The sequence below is a fragment of the Euprymna scolopes genome, chromosome 21 (genome assembly GCF_053919585.1).
Source record: "Euprymna scolopes isolate OS-2025 chromosome 21, ASM5391958v1, whole genome shotgun sequence".
NCBI classification, from domain to species: domain Eukaryota; kingdom Metazoa; phylum Mollusca; class Cephalopoda; order Sepiida; family Sepiolidae; genus Euprymna; species Euprymna scolopes.
The window spans coordinates 95,525,415-95,545,303 of NC_136502.1; the positions used below are offsets into that span (position 1 = coordinate 95,525,415).

Genomic DNA, 19,889 nt, shown 5'->3' on the forward strand with positions numbered 1-19,889 from the left:
ACAAACAAGTTGAATTTTGCCAGGAAATCCACTCCTATTATGGGCGTTGTTACATCGGCTATGGTAAAAATCCATGTGACAGTTCGCCTCAAGCCGATGTTGATAGTTAGTGATTTATCCCCAAATGTGGATATCTTGGTACTGTTAGCTGCTTGCAAGTGATACAATTGGGTCGTAATCTTCTGACTGGTCAGCGGTGGGATTACGCTTACTTCGGCGCCAGTGTCTATTAGAAAATTATATCTCTGGGTGCTGTCACAGATATAGAATAGATGACCTTTTACAGAGGGTCCAGCGACAGTCGTCGTCTTTACTGGTTAGCATCCTTGTTTCCGTTTCGTTCTGTTACTGAAAGTCACGTGTTACTGCCAAATTTACTATGGTACAAACAGTGTCCACCTGCTTTGTCGTGTTCCACGATTTGACTTCTGCTGGTATCTTTCGTCTATAGGGTGACCTGCTGTGATGTGAGCGCTGGCGATCTGCCTTCAGTAAATCCTGTATTTGTTTGGACAGCTTCTTGACCATTGCTTTAAGCTCGGCTAACTCTTTGTCTCTTCGTTGCATCGGCTGTTGTTGTAGCGAGTTTACTCGGTGTGCCCGGAGGTTCTCATGAATCCAGTCTGCTATTTCTGCCAGTTTGTCAGGCTCTGTTCCTTCTGCCGTTAGTGCGAGGATTTGCACTGTTGATGTTGGTAGTTTATCCAGCCACAAACTCCTCATGATGTTCTCCGACATCTTGTTATCTCCCAAAAGGGTGCGCATGTAACGTAACAACTGCGATGGAGTGCGGTCTCCAAGTTCGACCTGCGTAAAGAGGTTGCATAGCATCGACTCATTCGATAAGCCAGTTCATTTTAGAATTGCTTCCTTCAGCACGATAGGGTGGCTGGAGATATTTCTGAATGTGACAAATCCATGCTCTTGTTTCGCTTGATTTAATCCCGAAAATAATTTGGAAGCCTTTAAATTGCCAGTCTCTATTCTTTGCGTAGACAAGGAGTCGGTATAGACGGACGTCTACGGTCCCAGTTTAAATGGGAAAATAGCGTGATGTTGAACTGTAGGATTGTAGAAGGAAGTGCATGTTTTATTTCATGGTCGAGTGTCACTTGTAGGAGACAAAATGTTTAAGTGAAATTAAATCTCTTTGCCCCAAACAAAATAATAAACACAAAGGAATAAAACAAAACAACACTTCCTTCTGGTTTAAAATGCACCGCATTTATTTTTTAACAAAAACTACAAGATGAATAAGCAAAGGTCCGATCGGTGAAAGTTCTTGCGAAGTCATTATGATTAGAATGTTAGATGAAAGTCCTTCGCGGAATTAATAAGATTAGAAGGTAAAAGTCTTGTGTTAAAATAATATCCTTATTTTAAGGTTGGTGTTTTAACTGGTGAAGTTCGCCTTATTCAAAAGTCCTATGAGGAAAGTAATTCGCGAGGAAAGTAATTCGTTGTTATTAATAAGAAAACGTGTGGAATGGGTGCGTGTGTGCATAATTGTGATATTTGAGTGCCCGCGTGGCGTGTGTAATTATGGTGTTGACGGCTTTGACAGCGACAATGTTATGAAAACGAGAGGCATGTTCTCGTGTGACATCGAAGCGAGAAGAAGGGGAAAAAGAAGGGAAGAAAGAATGTTTGATGCGTCTTTATACATTTTGGACCGGCTCCAAAACAAGATTGCTACTGCTATTTTGTTTTTTGGAAAAACGTTAAAAAAACAATTTTCTCTTTGTCGCTTGTGTCACGTGATGCTGTCGTCAACTACGTCCGCCAGAAATATGTTCATTTTATTTTTGTTGTTGTGAGAAAAAGTGTGTGGGCGTATTTGTATTTGAAATTATGCCGTTGCTAGAAGAACTTATTTTTGTGCAAAATGCGCGGGGAAATTGAAATGAATAAACGTTCGTTTATTTCCGCGCGCGCGCGTGTCTGTGTGTGTGTGTGTGTGTGTGTGTGTGTGTGTGTGAGAGAGAGTGAGTGCACACGTTAAATTGTGTTCATTTTACTTTGATTCCCCGCCAAATAGGTGACCATAAAGTGGATACTCATTTTACGTAAAATTAATATAAAAAAGTGATCCCCCACTTTTTGAAACTATAATTTCTTCACATCTTGGAAACTACTTGTTCCCTGGAATTTCCACGTTATTTTCCTTTTCAGCACCCGGTGGTAATTTTAAAGGATTTTTTTAGGGTGGAAAGATGCTGCATATTTGCTTTTTTTTATTATTAAAAAATATAATTTAAAATAAGTTTAAACACACAAAAAAAAACTTATTCAGGTAGGTAGAATTGTAACTTAGCTTGCCTTTGGTAATATTTATTTGTTGTATATTTATTTGTTCACCTTTTTTGTTTTGTTTTATTTGGTTTTGTTGACTATTTTGGAAAAATGATCAAAATCTCATATTTGATAGATGTGCTTGTTTGGAAGTGATGATTATCAAGGTGTTCCGTACGGGACGTGCTTCCTATCATCACCGTTTGTGGTTGTCTGTCTGTGCGTCGAGGCTTTTCGACCTGATAAACTTTATATATATATATATATATATATATATATATATATATATATATATATATATATATATCTATATATATATATATCCCAGATTATGTCGAAATAAAAGGAAAAAAAAAAAGGGAAGGATTTAAATCTGCCTAAATTGAAATAAAAAATAATAAAAAAAAAGATTTTCCGAAATTCGAAAAACCAAAAAACAGAAATCGTTTCTGTGCAAATAGGAAATCTCCCGTCTCTTCTCCCGCTCCCTTTTTTGTTTGTGTGTGTTTGACGCCAGCAATTTATCTCTTTTTTCCTTTTTAATTTTATTTTCAAAACAAAAGAAAAGAAAATCGAGTACCTATATAGATCAACACCCATGGGTGTCCATATTGGTCGGGTAAAATCACGAACACCGAGATATAGTGCCGAAACGCAATCAAATCGTACAAAATTAAACCAGGGTTTCTGAAACGAAAACCGAAAAAACTTTTTTACAGATACATTGTTGCATTTAAATTTTTTATTTTTACATATTGTCGCTTTTAATTGATTTATTTTGAGTGAAATTTTGGTTGAAATCAAGTTTCATCCCTCTTTGTTTATACACTGTCAGCTGAGCTGATCTGATCTTATATAGATGAATGTCCTGGAAAAGTCATTTTTGATTAATGTTTACCAGTTTTAAAATATGCAAACGGGACTTTAATACTAGTAAACATTAATCAGAAATTACTTTTCCGGGACATTCATCAGCTGACGAAGAGTGTATACAAAAACGAACCGAACTTGATTTTAACCAATGAATTCATTCATAATAATATCGGGCACTTCATTAGTGTGAAGGTACAACTTTTTTTTTGGTTTTCATTTTGGGACATTTGAAGAGGGGGAAACAGGGCCAGACAAATGCAATTTCAGGACCGAATCGAAAATTGCACAAAAAAGAAAAAATAACAATAAAAATAAATAATACATGCGTGCTTTTTTATTTTTTTATTTTTTTAATAAATTTAAGAAAGTTATGATGACACAAAATACAGTCGAATTCTAAGAACCAACAGTTTTTATTCTTTTAAAAATTACTTTGACGATTTCTGAGAGACGTGAAGAAGAAAAAAAAAAGAAAGAAAGAAAAAAGTCACCTCCTGCACTATGCAGTGTTTTCAGTAAATGTGTAGATTAGTACACTCACAGTCCCGATCGTAAAATGCTACTTTTTTGGGCGATTACTTGAAAACATCTTCCCAAACTTGAGGCAAAGAAGCAAAAGAAAATTTTAGAATTTATAGTGGGGGATAAGTTTTATATATAAATGTAGCGTAAAATAATTCCCTATTTCGGGGCCAATCTAAAATTTCAGGGTAATTAATTAAATTAGCCAATTATTACTTTTTATCATTTATTTATTATTATTATTTTTTTGTTAACTCTAAGTTCAGCTGTCCATGTAGTATAACCATAATCGCTTAAAAAGATAGACCTCCCCCCCCACCGAAAAAAAGAACAACAACAAAAAAAAAAACAACGCACGAAATTTACCTCCCATAGTAAAAAAATGGTTAATGCCTTCTTTAAAACGTTAGAATGACTCTAAAATCTGAGATTATTTTACGTTAAGTTTATCTACGAAAATATAAATTCTAAAATATATATTCTTTTCTTTTTTCTTTTCACCAAGTTTTTCAGGATGTGAGCGAGCATGTTACTTTCTAAAAAGTACCTCTTTTTTTTTGGAGGGGTGGGGTTAGCTGAGGTTATCAAATCTCATATTAAATCTTTTTTAAAGTTCATATTCATCTATATAATATTCTGTTTCTTCCTTCCTTAGTTAGTCCGTACGTTACGCTTTGAAAAAGGTCAAACACAATTTTTGAAAGCTAATGGCCTTTCTTTAAAAAGGCTTATCTGGCAACCCTGGGCAGCAGTTCTTTATAGAAGAAAGAAGTCACCGGAACGTTACGCAAAAAAGGGAACATTTGAAAGAAACAGGCAATGAATAAATAAATAAATAAATAAATAAATAAAAGAAAATTCAGCCAAGGAGGTGCTGACCAAGTGCTGAATTGAAGGAGTAAATTAAAGATTGTATCTTACAATGTGATTTTATTTTTTTTATTGAACTATGTAGCACAATATTACTTCCGAGTATTTATTAATATATCTCATTTGGGTTTAGTTTTATATTTAAAATACAATGAACATTATTTTTATAGAAATGTTAGTAAACTCATATTTGCTGCGTGTTATTAGTTTTTTTGGACAGAATTTCTTTTCTTTTTTTCTTTTTTTTTTGGTATTATTATACAAACACCGTGACAGCGTTAGGGTTAGGGTTAGGGGTAGGGTTTAGGGTTAGGGTTAGGGTTAGGGTTAGGGTTAATTCGCTGTCACGGTGTTTGTATAAATTTACCTTTTTTTTGCATTATCCAGAAAAAATATCAGCTTTAAATATAATTGCTTACACACGAAAGCCAAATGTGACACAAGGTCATTTTTAATGTGGAGAGAAAACTAGCCCCCCCCCCCAGTCCCCCACCCCAAGGGACATTCTGGAAGTAGGCAAAAATAAAAATTGCCTTAGTATAGTAGAAAGGTTTCCCCTCCATTTACCAAGGACAAATTAATGTAGCATCAGAACAAATACTACACTGTAATCTTGGCCCGAAGGCCAGATTTGTTGATTCAACATGTTACCCACTCTGTGGAGTTTCCACGGGCTCTAGTAGAGCCCGGCTCTACTAGTAAATATATTATTTTTTCAAATGCAAATAAATGCAAACGGAGCGGGGGGGGGGGGATACGAAGGCGTAAAAGCAACAGCGTATTTAGCATGCAACGTTGTTTCGTGTTAGCATGCAACACTCGGGGCAGTTAGCATACAAAACTCGCCTGACATGCATTCATCTTAGCCTTCTTTTTGTGGCGAGAGGAGGAGGAGGAGGCGGTGGAAGAGGAGAAGAAGGAAGAGTAGGTAAAAACGTGAATAAGAGCATACATATACATATACATTAAAATGCGGCGGATATTATTCCTGTAAATTTAAGAGTGCGTGTGAACGTTCTGGACCCCATCTTTTCCACAATGAAATATTGGATTTATTTGAATGGAATACCGACACTCTTTACCTGGTATTATTAAAAACCTCCGAGTGAGGTTATTTTTTTAAAAATTGTGTTTGTTGCTGTATAACAGTACAACGTGACTCTAGTCTTGTTACCTACCTACGTATGTATATATGTATCGTCCACCGCACTTATATTACGGCGTTTCAGTGTAAGTAATAACGATGGAAAATAGACATGTACTTATTTTTATTTATCTATATATTTTAGAAATCTTTATTTAAAAAAAAAAAAAACTAGAAAAACTGAAATATCTTAAAAGGTAACGTAAAGGTAACGTTTACGTTAAATACACATCAACTCTAAATTCAAATTTTTACTTAAATAATTTCCTTTTCTCGCACACACAAGCACATAAATTTCTGAGATATGATTTCAAATTGTTTTGGTTTGTGAATTCAACAATATTGAAATGTCGGTTAAATATATATATATTTTTTAATTTTATTTTAATTTTTTTTTTATTAGTTTCATTTTACATTTTTTAAAATCCAGTAAAATAATAATAATATGAGGCGGGGGGGGGAGCATTTATTTTTGCACGTTAGATGTAAAACGCTTCAACAGGGCGGTCCCATAAAGCCATCATTCTAGGCATTATCTCCTCTTCGGGAGAGGGCTTAGTTCATTATAGGCCCTTTGAGGTTCCACTACCTGAGAATACTAACGGGTCCACTGATCTCGGGGATTTTTTTGCAACAATCCAGAGTGGCCGTTTTTGAGGAAGAAGGCTAGATTTACTATAAACTGACCTGAGGTCAGTGACCTCATAAGCTTGTTTCAGTGGGAGGTAGGTCATAGCGTTCGGGTTGTGATCATTAAAATGCCTTTTTCTTACTCAGGGAAGGGAAAAGGGGACCAGCTCCCGAGAGGTGGGAAATGGGAGCTGGATAGTGACTGATTTGCCAACTGGCCCATGTAGGGGCAAAACCCTACATGGACCAGAAGATTGTCACAAGGGCAATGGTCTTTGATTGCAGCAGCCAGACTACACTTTGATCTTGGTCCGAAGGCCACAAAGGTCCTCCCCTGCGGGGGAGGTGGGCCTAATATGATAAGGGGGAACCGTAGTCGTCTATAAAAATAGCTATGTTCAAACCCATCGACGCCTCAAGGGACAGGCAGAAAAACTATTCTTCGTCCTCCTTCAATATATATATATATATAGGATGATCTTTATGAATAATGAAAATAGTCCAAAAATCACGTAAATTGATCATTCAAGTAGGGTTGTTTTTTTAAACTTAGAAACTCAAATTTTTAAGGGAGAAAGAACTGTATATCACTCCGACTCCGCCATATTTAAAATTCATCACTGGTTAATTTATCCGTAGCAACCTCTCCAGAAATACACCAGAAACAGCCTTGTAGTGACTACGATTTGCTATTATTAATAGGTTTGAACGTGGCCATTTTAATATCCCTCCAGTGTGCCCCCCACCCCTCTTTGGGGAGGAAGTCTAACCTCCTCCCTCCCCCCGTTGAACCTGAACCGACCTTAGTGGGAAGGGAAAATAAATATTACCTTCACCTACAGATGTTACTCTCCCACGATTTACCTCTCTGAGAAGAGTTTTTTTTTTTATTGCTAAGGCACCTCCTCTACCTAAGAATTGCAACAGGACTGTGCTCCACTGCTCCACTGCTCCACCGCTCCGGCATTTTTGTAGGTCACAATGCACTAGATGGAGATGCACGCTCCCAAGCGTTACCTCCTTACTCGTTAGGAGAACGTTAGCTTTGCCGATCGTCCGAAGCCTCTCTCCACCGGAGAATGCATGGGTCTGTTCATGGCTATTTAGTGCCAAAGTCTATGACATGTGTATGCAGTGTGATGGTGTATGGAAGTGAAAGCTGACCACGAGAGTTGTAGATATGCATTGCATGGAGAGCAATTGGCGCTTCTTTGTAATAACAAAAATCGAAAGCTATAAAATTCAATTTTTATTACAAACCAATGTTTATTTACTTAATTTTTATGTCAATTTCAACTAAAAGCAACTGTTATCTACCTAATTGTCATGTCGCAATTATTACTGCATTATGTACTTTTACAATTTCACGATCCATTTGGCCACCATCATTTTGTGAGGGAAAATGTAACATGACAGACTGCAGTTACCTCCTCTGTTCTGTTTATTATTTTCAATTTATTCGAAAACTGTTTTCATTAATAACGCATCAACAACAAATTTGTTACCCGCGTTTTGTCAGCTGATTTAGGACAAATCTAATGCACTGTGAATCCAACTGTCTTTGTTTTATCGTTATTTCCATGGCAAGTACTCGTCCGAGCTCCAATCTCTGGTCTCCCCCTCCTCCACACCAATTTTTCACGATAAACACTCGTCTAGCTAAAACCACTGTCAGTAAATTCCCCCCACTCTTTATCTGTGCCTAAATAAAAACGTAGATTCCATGAACAAAGCTTCTTTCTGAGAAGTGCACGCCTGTGGAATTCTCTTCCGTTTGCCTGTTTCCCACCTGACTACAACTTAGATGTCTTCAAGTCCAACATAAACAAATTCCTGAATAATCGCCCCCTTAAGTAAGACACTTTTGTACACACAATAACCCTTAGCCCCGAGTGGCTTCCGGGCCTTAATAAGTAGTGGTCCCCCATGTAAAAAAAACAAAACAAAAAACATCACATTGGTTTTGCTCAATCAGATCAAGTTTTGAGCTATGGCCACATGTAATCATGTGTGGAACTGGAACATTTGAAGTTGTTGGTGACAAAATGCCATGTTTTGGTTGGAAATGATTATTTTAATGACAAGAAGTATTCAGATCCGATAGTTCTGGGGGGATTATGTCGACTTTGAAGTCACAAAACCTTGAAATCTTCCAAAAATTAGTGCTCTGCATACACAAAGAAGAACTGGCATGTCCAGGAGGAATTGGGGTCTTGCAAAGAAAGGAACATCCTCAACGACCCTCTGGTGGACAGAATACTTTTCCTACTACTGCACATCAAGCTCAGCTTAATGAAGCAGTTCACCAAAGGTCTAGACAAGAATGGTGACTGCTTTATTTATGTGTGTCAGGCTTTTCTAGGATTGATCATGAGGAAATTGGAATCTGTCATCTTTGACAGTCCTTAGATCACACAGAACATCAGAGATCCAGAGTGCAAAAACTCAATGGACAACGTGGAACTAGAAACATGGAAGGCATTAGTTCTGGTAATGAAGAACTTTCTTGCCAACAAAAAGGCCAAAATCTACGCAGAACTTTTCAACAACATGCTGACTTCTTTCAGAAACCTGGGCTGCAACATGAGCGTCAAGATGCACTACCTATTTTCACATATGGACCGGTTTATCAAGAACCTGGGTTCAATGAGTGACGAGCATGGGGAGAGATATCATCAGGACCTGAAAGAGATGGAGACCAGATATCAGGGTTGCTGGGATGCAGTCATGATGGGGGACTACTGTTGGAATCTGAAGAAAGACGTCCTTGCCGCTGAGCTTTCCAGGGTTCAAACAAGTGGAAGTTCAAGCTCTGAAGTTTGAACAATGGTGAAGCAACATGCAATTTACGTGTACTTAACCGTCATCAATTCTTACCATTCAATTTACAGGAATTGATGTTTCTATCTGGTCATCGATATATGTTTTTGGCAAAACATTTTTTTTTTCTTTTAAAAACATATTTAGGATGATATGTGTTGACAAAAATCAACTGATAATGCCACAAAAATATAATCGATTTTGTCAAAAGATTTGATATTTTTCAAATCAACTTAGCACAAAAACCTGATGGAGAGAAACAAATACCATTTCCTGATTCAGCAGCACAAAAATACTCTAAATCAGTTGTAGAAATCTGGACAACATTCACAAAGTAAAAAAAAATTTTGCCCAAATTTTCTACTTTATCATTTTTCACAATTTTTGGATATGTTACTAATTTCGACATGACAATCAAGTAGATATGATTGGTTTAAATTGAAATTCAATATTTTGATTCTCGTCCTTATTCTGAAGAAGTACCGAGAAATTATATGAGATATGATGGATATGTAATGTAAGTTTTAAAGACGGGCTTAGATCTGATAACTTCAGAGGAATATTAAATCTGGACAGTATAGGGATATTTGTGCAGAACGGGAAACTTTGGTGGTATGGCCATCTTGAAATAATTGACAAGAGTTCTTTTGTTAGTAGATGTAGAGCAGAGTTCCCTTTTCCCTCCTAGCCATTATCTTCTTCCTCTCATTTTCTGACTTTGAGCCACATTTTTCTGGAAAGCGAGTAAATAAGTGTCTCACTATTTGCAAAATAAAATATAAAATAAATGGCACAAATGCACTTTAACTCACCTGAAGTTTTGATTTTCGGAAGAATTATATTAGCGGAAAGAGAATTCCATCCAAAGTTAATACTTGTAAATAAATAAATTTGTTGCTTATTCAGATTGGCACTTATGACAGCAATTAAAAGTAAAGAAAATACAGAAAAGTTTGTATGATGTACGTAGTCGTTACAGAACGAAGATGTCATATTCCAAAAATCACGTAATTTGATCAAATATTTTTTTATTCAAGTAAATCAAATTTTATGACTAAGCAAGTCGTAGTGTTTTCATTAGGCATGATAAAATTCAACGAAATAATTAAAAGATACAACTCAAATCGAACTGTCGAGGTCAAAAATCAGCCTTATGTTCAATGCAGTTTAACAGTAAAATTGCTAAAAAATCATAAATTTTGATTCTCTTAGTTTTTAAAATAACTGCTTGATCGATTTATATGATTTTTGGAATATGACATCTTCATTCTATAATGATTATATACACTATACAAACTTTTCCGTATTTTCTTTACTTTTAATTGTTGCCATAACTGCCAATTTAAATAAGCACCATAAATTCGTACATATCAAAATATTCTAAAACTAGCAGGCCTCCTGGCATTACCTGGTCATAAAATACACTTAAATATATTTTGATTAATGCCGATTTCATATTTATTATTATATTATATTCGCCCCAATTATTAGTAATGATTTATAAAGTAAAAAAAAAAAATGACTCGTGTGCCATCAAGAATTGGAATCAAAACCTTTAGCTTATGATTTACTTTTTCCTGTGACGTTAATGCCTGACCTATGAGGACAGTTTTGCTGCACGGCTAAAAATTAAAACATGAACCAATAGCTATTACGTTACGCATGCATATTCATAATGCCGTTGTTTGACCTTCACCTGGCAAATTCCATTTCTTGAATTTTCGCACTTTTTCACCGATTTTCCCCACGTAAAACCCAAATATTAAGTTTGGGATGAGTTCGAATACCTTATATATTAAATTTCATGTCTGTAGACCGAAAACTAATAGAGGAGTTTGGTAGGCAAAATTTTTAAACAAATATATATATATATATATGGATATATAAATATATATAAAAAGAGGTTTGTGTTTACTATAACCTTTTTATACAAATATTACGTAAGTATAAATCATGTAGAATATCTACATGAATATAATTACATGTAGTAGTTAACTAAAGATGATTAATATCTGATAAGAAAACCGAAAAAAAAAAAAAAATAACAGGGAATTAATTCAAAATGAATGTTTAAAAGAATATGCAAATTAGCTAGATCTTTTGCAAATGAATGCAATTCCATGATCCATATATAACAAAGTTGTATTTTATTTTTAATAAATAGAAAAAAAGGTTTTTAATATGAATATCAATACACTAAAATAAAAACAAATTTAAAGGAGTATAGATGACTGTTACAATTCTTCAGACATTTATTTTGTTTTACTAGTGGGGGGGGGGTTGCTTGGTTATAAAATACATTTAAATATATTTTAATTCATGCAGATTTTGTATTTATTATTACAGAGTCAATTTTTTATTGAATATTATATATATATATATATATATATATATATATATATATAGAGAGAGAGAGAGAGAGAGAGTGCTGATTTCAAAAGTTAAAAAAAATGACTTCAATGCCATCAGCTAAAATTGAAACCAAAACATTTAGCACTCCAACCACTTTCCCTACCGTTTGAGCTATCGACAGATAGATAAGAAAGATTTAAAATTAAACCACTTCAAGCTATGAATGAATTTACAAAAGTAATAGAAATATTTTGGCAAGTTGAAATGAACATTTTGCATTTCAACTTGCTGATATATTTCTGTACTTGTTATTCATCCATCCAAACAAAGATTTTACTCGTTATAAACCAACCTTGGCATGCGATCACTACTTCCTGTTAATTCAGTGTCATGTGACCAGTAGTATAAGACTGTCAGTTAAATTGCTTAAATATGTTATTTCAGTTGTATGTAGATGTTATATCTATTATTACATAGCCAATTCTCTATTGATTATTATATTGTACCCAATGTATAGTAGTGATTTCCAAAGTTAAAAAAACAAAAAAAAACAAAGAATGACTTTGGTGCCATCTGTTAGAATCAAAATCCAAACAGATAGCTTTTCAGCCTTATTTGTTACCATCTGAACTAAGTCAATATGCATATAAAAACTTAGAAAATAACATTGTTAAATGTATAAATGTATATTTGCGCATTCATAGAAGTAACACGTTCAGCTGATTTACATTAGGAAAGTTCCAATTTTTTTCAGTTTTAACTCCATAGCAGTTATTTTTAGTGATTATTTATTGAAATCAAAGATGCAGGTGGAAGTCCTAGTTCAACAAATAATTGGTCCAAAATTCCAAATTCAGAATTCAAAATTCCAAAATCCAAAATTCCAAATTCCAAAATTCTATTAGGTTAAAAAACAAAAATAAAGAAAAATCTGTAATTTAATCAAGTAGTTTATTTTTATTTTTATAAAGAAAATCATTTTTAAGCAAATTTGAGTTTTTCCAATACCCCCCCCCACACCGGCGTTAAAAATGACCTTCTTAAATCTTGCAAGTTTGAATTATTTGGTGGTCTCTCTCTTGTTTTGAAGATGGCTTTGCAATATTGTCTCCATTTTTTGACCACAAAACAATTTATCAGTGTACGTGATTTTTGGTTCACGATATTTTCTTTCAATCACGGTTCGTACATCATACAGATTTTTCTCTATTTTTCTTTTTAATATGGGGGGGATTCTTTATAAGCACTGAATAATTTTATTAGAAAATCAAATCCACCAGAATGCATTTGTTTCTTCGTAAATCAGTCAACTATTAAAATTAATGAATGAGAAAAAAGGGCATCAATTCCTTCATGACCCTACAAAAATTTTAAGGAATTTGGAAGTTTTTAAACTGTTGAATAGTAGGATCTGGTCTTCAAGGTCTGAGTAGGATCTGGTCTTCATGCTGAGATCTAAGTATAGTATCTGTTCTGATACTACAATTAAGTTAAATTGTCCTTAGTCAATGTAGGGGAACCCCTTCTATATAGTAAGGCGATTTTTATTTTTGCCTACTTCCAAAGTGCCTATTTTTGGAGAGCTGGTTTTCCTTCACATTAAAAACGTATTTGTGTAACATTTTGCTCTTGTGGGGAAGCAAATAAATAGCAATAGGGACTAAACCTATTGGCTAGGAACAAAGTGTAGTGTCTGTTCTAATGCTACACTTCAACTGTTCTGTCTTCGCTCAGTGAAGAACTTCTAGACTGAGGCAATTTTTATTTTTTGTTCCAATCCTTAGGTGCTCGTTTTTGGATGCTGGATTTTCCCCACATTAAAAACCGACCTTTGGTCTAACTTTGCCCTCGTGGGGAGGCAAATAAATAGAAACTTGTATTAGTTTTATAACAGTTTGGTTCAATTAATTATAAATATGGCTAAACAATACCATAATAATCTTATTTATAAAAAAAATAAGAGAGTAAAAAAACGTAGTTTATAATTAAAGCAAAGAAAAAATGAAAAAGTAAAAATAAGAAGGCAGGTAGTGGGTGCATTCAGTTTATGCAACCAAAAGAGGACCCCGTTTTTCAATCAGAACCCTGGATCTTGGAATAGACTTCCAAGTGAGATAACAAATGCACCAACAACGCAATAATTCAAGGTACATTTGGACAGGTTAATGTATCCTCTTAATTTGTAAGTTTCTACCACTATGGCAATTGAAGCTCCATGGTTTTATTTTTGCCAAAAGGGTCTTCATGCATCTTCTATTTACAGTTCAAGGGAGATAACTTGACTTTTCTTAAAGAATGATTAACTTGACATATTGAATTTACTGTGAATATATTTTAATTTTTTTTAATTGTTATTCTACATCTAATAAGCCTAATTATTCAATTCAATGAATTTTGAAAAAAACAAAAAAAAACAAAACAAACAAAACAAAAAATGACAATCATGCTTCAGTTACTATGTAGAGAAAGTGAGGTAGAAATTTACACAATTGAAGAAATAATGGTCGAGCACTCATCCTTTTTCAACTTGGATTTCTGTGTTTACTCTACATCTGGAAATCCGTTCCAAGGTTCAGAGGTCCTGGTTGAGAAAGCAGTACACTAGTTTCTTGTATGTCGAGCAAACGTTTGTGCACATACTAAGTATTGACAATCAAATTAATTTCATCCATTGGCAAATCATGCTTAGAGAAGTATATAAAACTAGCAGGACCTGTATCCCCAGCATTGCCTGGGGAAAATATCAAATGCTTATTTGGATTTAAAGTAAATCGATAGTAGAGTATTAAAAAGAAAAAAAAAAAACAACAAAAAATATTAAAAAAAAAAAACGTAATTTTTTTCACTGCTTAATAAGTTAATTTGAACAGCAACCGAGCTGTATTACAAATGGTGATCTTTAGAGGTGTCAAAATTAAAATTAAAATAAATCACAGAAAAATATTTTTATTATACAAATATGTGGTTTATTCGAAAGATCAATTTTTGGCATTTATAATTTAAATACAATTTCAAGCATATGACCCCATGGCTTACGCATATATGGCATAATCTAAAGCTATAATTTTCACAAACTCTAAGCATTAAATGGGATTGTATTTGGTAATAACATGTCGAATGTTGTCTTCCAAGTGGTCTATTATGTCTGGTTTAATAGCACAGATATGGGACCTTACATATCCCCAAAGAAAATAATCTAATGAGGTTAGATCACACACATGAGGTGGCAAGTTAACGCGTTCATTTTGTGAAATTATTTGTTCATGAAACGTCAAAATAAATTTGCAAAATTTGCAAACGCTGCTCTCGTGTCAGTCTCTTCATGATGAATTGCCAAACAAAACAACCAATAGTTGCCAAATCTGCAATTAAAGAAAATAGTTATTAATTTAAAGCGCCGCCTCTAATAAAAACGCCCTTTATTATTTTCAGTACCTATTGATCATAAAATGTTTTGAATCGGTCGTAGATTTCAACGTAGTTCTACTAAAATAGTCACATTTTAAAAACCAAAGTCCTCAAAATACCACCATTTTGTTCCGAAATGAATATCCTTTCACATGTATTAATAAATAACAGGATATTTTTTTTAAAGAGATTTTAGCAAATTAAGTGATAAAAATCTTAACGTTGTAAAACTGATTCTGGTAACTTTTTTTTATGACCCCCCCCCCCCCCCACCCTGTGTCTCTAAAAGCTCGGCATTACGTTTGTATGAGGAGTTTCCTTATGAAATTTGGAAAACAATCAGAAAAAACTCCATAAATCTTATGTATTGTCAGGATACAAAGTAAACTCGTTCATTTGTTTTGTCGTTGTCTTAAAAAATTAGGCAGCAGCAGCATGAGAGGAGTATTGAACATTTTTTTCTAATTATTTTTCGTACCCAAACTAATAATGAAATGATAATTCTATGTTAATTTCTCTTTTGGTACAAGGTTAATACAGTTGTTGAAAGATGAACACTACTATGAAAGGATTGAGAATGATATTCGATTTATTCATTAATTAATAGAGAGAATCTGTCAGTGTCACGAGAATCCACACTGTTTAGAGTGACCTCCTGACTTTCTGACAGAAGAACTTAGTAGAATTTTCAGCACCAATCTCGCATAGTGTTTGAGACTTTTGCTTGTGGATGCTGGCAACCTTCATGTGATTCCTTCTGCAATAAAACCAACAGCAGAATCAATCCATTCAACAAAGTTGTACCATATTGATTTATATGTATTTACTTTTTATTACCAACTAGCTGGGGTACCCGGCATTGCGCGGGTGGAGAGAGGTGGCATACTAAGGCTATTAAGAAACCAACCCCTAGCCCTAAAAAAAAAAAAAAACAACTTTTCTTCAATCAAAATAGCAGCAAGTACCCCTGTGAGTGCAAAAAAAAAAAAAAATTTACCCGCAGTAGGCAGGATCAAACCTGTAACGTGAAAGAGAAAAAGAAAGTGAAAAAAGCAAATGCGCTAGCTGTCTCGGCCACAGCGACTTATGATGTCATGGGCTGTCGGAATAATGTTTTATAAACATACGTTGAGAATGGTAGATGTATGACTTGCAAAATTGTCGACTCAAAAACTGATCCCTACTTGCAAAAAAAAAAAAAAAAACGGCCCAGTTGACCAGGACAGAATTATTCTTTTTGGACAATTTTGAGATATTTTTCATCCGAGATATCGATCTTTCTAACGATACTGATTTTGTCATGGTCTGATGCATCTGTCAGAAGTTTTTGGCAGACATACAAACACACACAGATACACACACACACACACACACACAAACTAACATACATTTTGCCTTTTTATATATCAGACTAGCAGGGGTACCCGGTGTTCCCCGGGTGTGGAGAGGTGGTGTAGTAAGGATATTGAGCAACCCCCAGACGTAAAAAAAGAGCATGGATACCCGATCAAGTTGTTTGGATACAGCTGATAACTCTATGGCAAATAAAAGAATGGATAAAAACAGGAAACCCAGTTTAAGCAAACTCAATGTAGATGAAAACAAAAAAATGACATTATGTAAGCCTCGAAATAACCCCTTTAAAAAAGAAGACCACCGTTAAGTGGACTTGAACGTGAAAGCTGAAGCTTATGATGCGACCTCGATATCCACTTCCCCACGACGGCGTCATCAAAATAACATTGTTTTTTTTTTTTCTATTTAAACCAATTCAAGAAGGAACGCCAGATGCGCATGTGTGGTTGTCAAAGTCATTTATAAAGGAACAAATTTTGCGACGCTCCCTTGTTTTAAATGATCATTTCTATACGAAATAATTGACTTTTTTTTTTTTTTTAATTCTCACATATTATTTGACCGGTACCAGTTTTGAAAAGCAATGTAACATGGTTGTTATATTTTTTTACTCGAACCCGACGTTGTGTATAATAGTCTTGCAAAGAACACATTCCAACATTGCGGTGAAGCGACAGACGTCGGAGCTTAGTTGACAGTGCAGGACCTATTAGATTTGCGACTCTTTTTTTTTTTTTTGGGAACTTGATGAAGAGACAGTAAATGCAGCATCCCAGATGTGACAACAATACTCTATGCATACACAAATGGTGGCTTTATTACAGGTACAGGATACTCTCAGGTGTGATTAAGTGATTAATTTTCTAGCATAGTAGAGGGAAGCCACTTTCTTTGTAGCAACCTTTGCATTGTTCTTCATGTATTTGTTCCAATTCATGTTGCCTGTGAATGTTTAGCTGAAGAGTTTGAAGGAAGCGCTTTCAGGTAATCTATTATTAGAAAAAGCTGTTGAAAGAAAAAGGTATTTATTACCGGTTATTCACACATGAAGCCTCTGACACAGATTTTTAAAGCCAACAGAATATGGTTGCATTCTTGCATTTTCCTTTGCTGGATCAATTAACAATTTCTTGGTCTGCAGCTCTAACCAGTGTTATGTGTGTAATTCGTTCGACAATTCACGGTTGTCCGACAATCTTGTAAAGGTTCGAAGGATTAACGAGTCTTGCAGCATGAAGTTCCTTTCATGCCAACACGCACTTTTTCTCCCCTTCCTCTAATCCCAATATCTGTATATCCATTCACACTAGCGCCACGGCTTGGTCATTTGCATACGTGTCAGTGGCTTCAGTTATAGCAAGACTTTCGATCAGTTGTTATATTATTTATTGCTTTAACATTGTTGGGCTTAATTATTATTTTATTAATTGGTACTTTTGTTTTTTTCATTGTAGGTGACTCCAGTCATATAGTTGAGGGGTGAGTGATGTCACCATGGGATGTCATCACGTGGTTATGGCTGCTTCATTTGCTTTATTGATTTTCATCATTTAAAAAAAAGTCAAACATTTTTTTCTAGGTGAGCATTTCTCCATTTCTTAACTATTTGTTATTAAATTTAAATTCGATTATGGATTATTGATTACGGTGAATATATTGGGGTATTCAGCACTACATTTCCTATCGCAAACCAAAGTCAATGTGACTAGATTTGGGAGTTCTAAACAACCACCCACTGTGACGTCTACCACACTCACAGACTGCTTGCAATGATAGTCTATGTTATTTGTCAAGTCCTTCATGGAAGAAGATGGTACAATCGATATGTAACAGAGTAGGAGACTTTGTTAGTTTGGTCACATTAAAATAAAAATGGCTGAAAGTTTTTTAGTTAGTAGATTTAGAACAGTTGCGATGGTAAAATCAGTTGGAAGGGAAAAGCCAAGGAAAATGTGAGAGATTGATAAGGATGGACTTGAGGAAAAGAGGGTCTTGAGTATTAGGACAGATCAAAATGGGAGATAGATAGAGAGAGGGAGAAGGGAGAGAAAAAGAGAAAGATGGAGAGGGTGTTACACGAGATGCAGTTAAGTCTAAGTCATTTTAATCTTTTATTTGCACATGTTTTAAACTTATACAGAAATAGCAATGAAATTTTATTTATAAAGGAGACAATTCTGTTTATATTCTTCAATAGCAAATATTAGTTATTCCTCTTGCTGATGTTTATTTTGGGGTCTTAATTCAAAACTATTTCTGTATTACTACAGGGCTACATAATTAAATAATAATAAAAATAAATAAAATAAAGAAAAAACAACATTAAGTAGTTATGTATATCCTCTCACATTCAAAAAATCTAATTGTTGATTTAAATCAACTTTAAATTAATTCGCTTGATCTGTAATTGACTGCCATTTTAATTGTTTTATTGTTTTAATTTTACTTATAGGTGTTGATTATTTGTGTAATAAGGTTTAACGAAATGGTTACTCTGCATAAGGTGCGATATAATTATTCAACTTGAGTGTTGCGTGTTTGGTTGGGTTTTTTTTTTTGTTTTATGGCATATCAACTCTTTTTCAGATTATTTAATGGCAAATCTACTAATTTTTAAAAAAGTTTTTATTCTTCAAGTTCTTTATATCTTCAAATATTTATTCATGAAGTTTGGTTTGGTTGCTTTGTTTTATGGCATATCAACCTTTTTCAGGTTATTTGTTGTTTTTGTTTTTGGACTTTGCAAGACATGATTGAGTTTTGCAAAGGGAGCTGGAGTGCAACATAAACGTCCTTAAAAAGCATTACATTAAATACAGGGTTGAACGATAAAAATGTTGCCATAAAGCAAACAACACTACCACTTTATTTTAAAACGTTTATTAAAAAAATTAATTCAGGTAACTTGATTATGTAGTAAAGCTGATATCTATTCAATGTAGCCACCTTCAGCCTCAATCACTGCCTCGATACAAGTCCAGAAGTGGGAGCATGCTTTTTCCACAAGTGCCAGTGGGATCTCAGTGGATGGCGGCAATCAGGCTGGCTTTGGTGTTGTGGGAGGTTATGTAGGTGATGTTCTTGACATATGATCAAGGAAAGTAATGCTGCGGGCTCAGGTCAGAGGAGGAGTGGTGCCAGTGAGAAAAGGGTACAAAGTCGTAGCACTCCTTCTGAAACCAAACCTGAGTCCCTTTGGATTTGTGGGCCGGCGCTGAGTCCTGCTACCATACCTAGAGTCACCTAATTGCACCAGGGGATCACCACACTCTTCAGCACATCCAGGTACACTTTGGTGTTGACATTCAAGCCGACTTCGAAGATGTGAGGTGGCATGATGTGGCCCTCACTTGAAAGTGAAACCACACCAAAGACTATAACCGTGGCCGGAAATTTTGTTTTCATCACCCTGTGCATGTTCCTGTTATTTGTGGCAATCCAATGATGCATTTTGAGAGCTCTGGCAATGGTCCTGTAGTCATAACTTGGATCGGTAGAGAGCATGAGTTGTACAGTGGCACATCTCCAATCTCATTTGTTGAACATTGTGTCACTTTCAGACATGATAAAAGGCTCCTACACAACTGGCCAACCAGTAGATGGCCTGCAACAAAAAAGAAAA

The 19,889-nt window shown here is 34.8% G+C and overlaps 1 protein-coding gene across 1 annotated transcript in view; it reads left to right on the plus strand.

Annotated features, from left to right (window-relative positions):
• The first annotated feature begins 5,378 nt into the window (after nucleotides 1-5,378).
• LOC145242873 (uncharacterized) overlaps nucleotides 5,379-19,889 on the plus strand; it is a 137,513-nt gene continuing 123,002 nt past the window's right edge. Inside the window, exons 1-2 of the mRNA XM_080105986.1 lie at nucleotides 5,379-5,642; nucleotides 17,722-17,846. The gene's annotated coding sequence lies outside the window, so the exon portion shown is untranslated. The remainder of the gene's footprint in view (nucleotides 5,643-17,721; nucleotides 17,847-19,889) is intronic.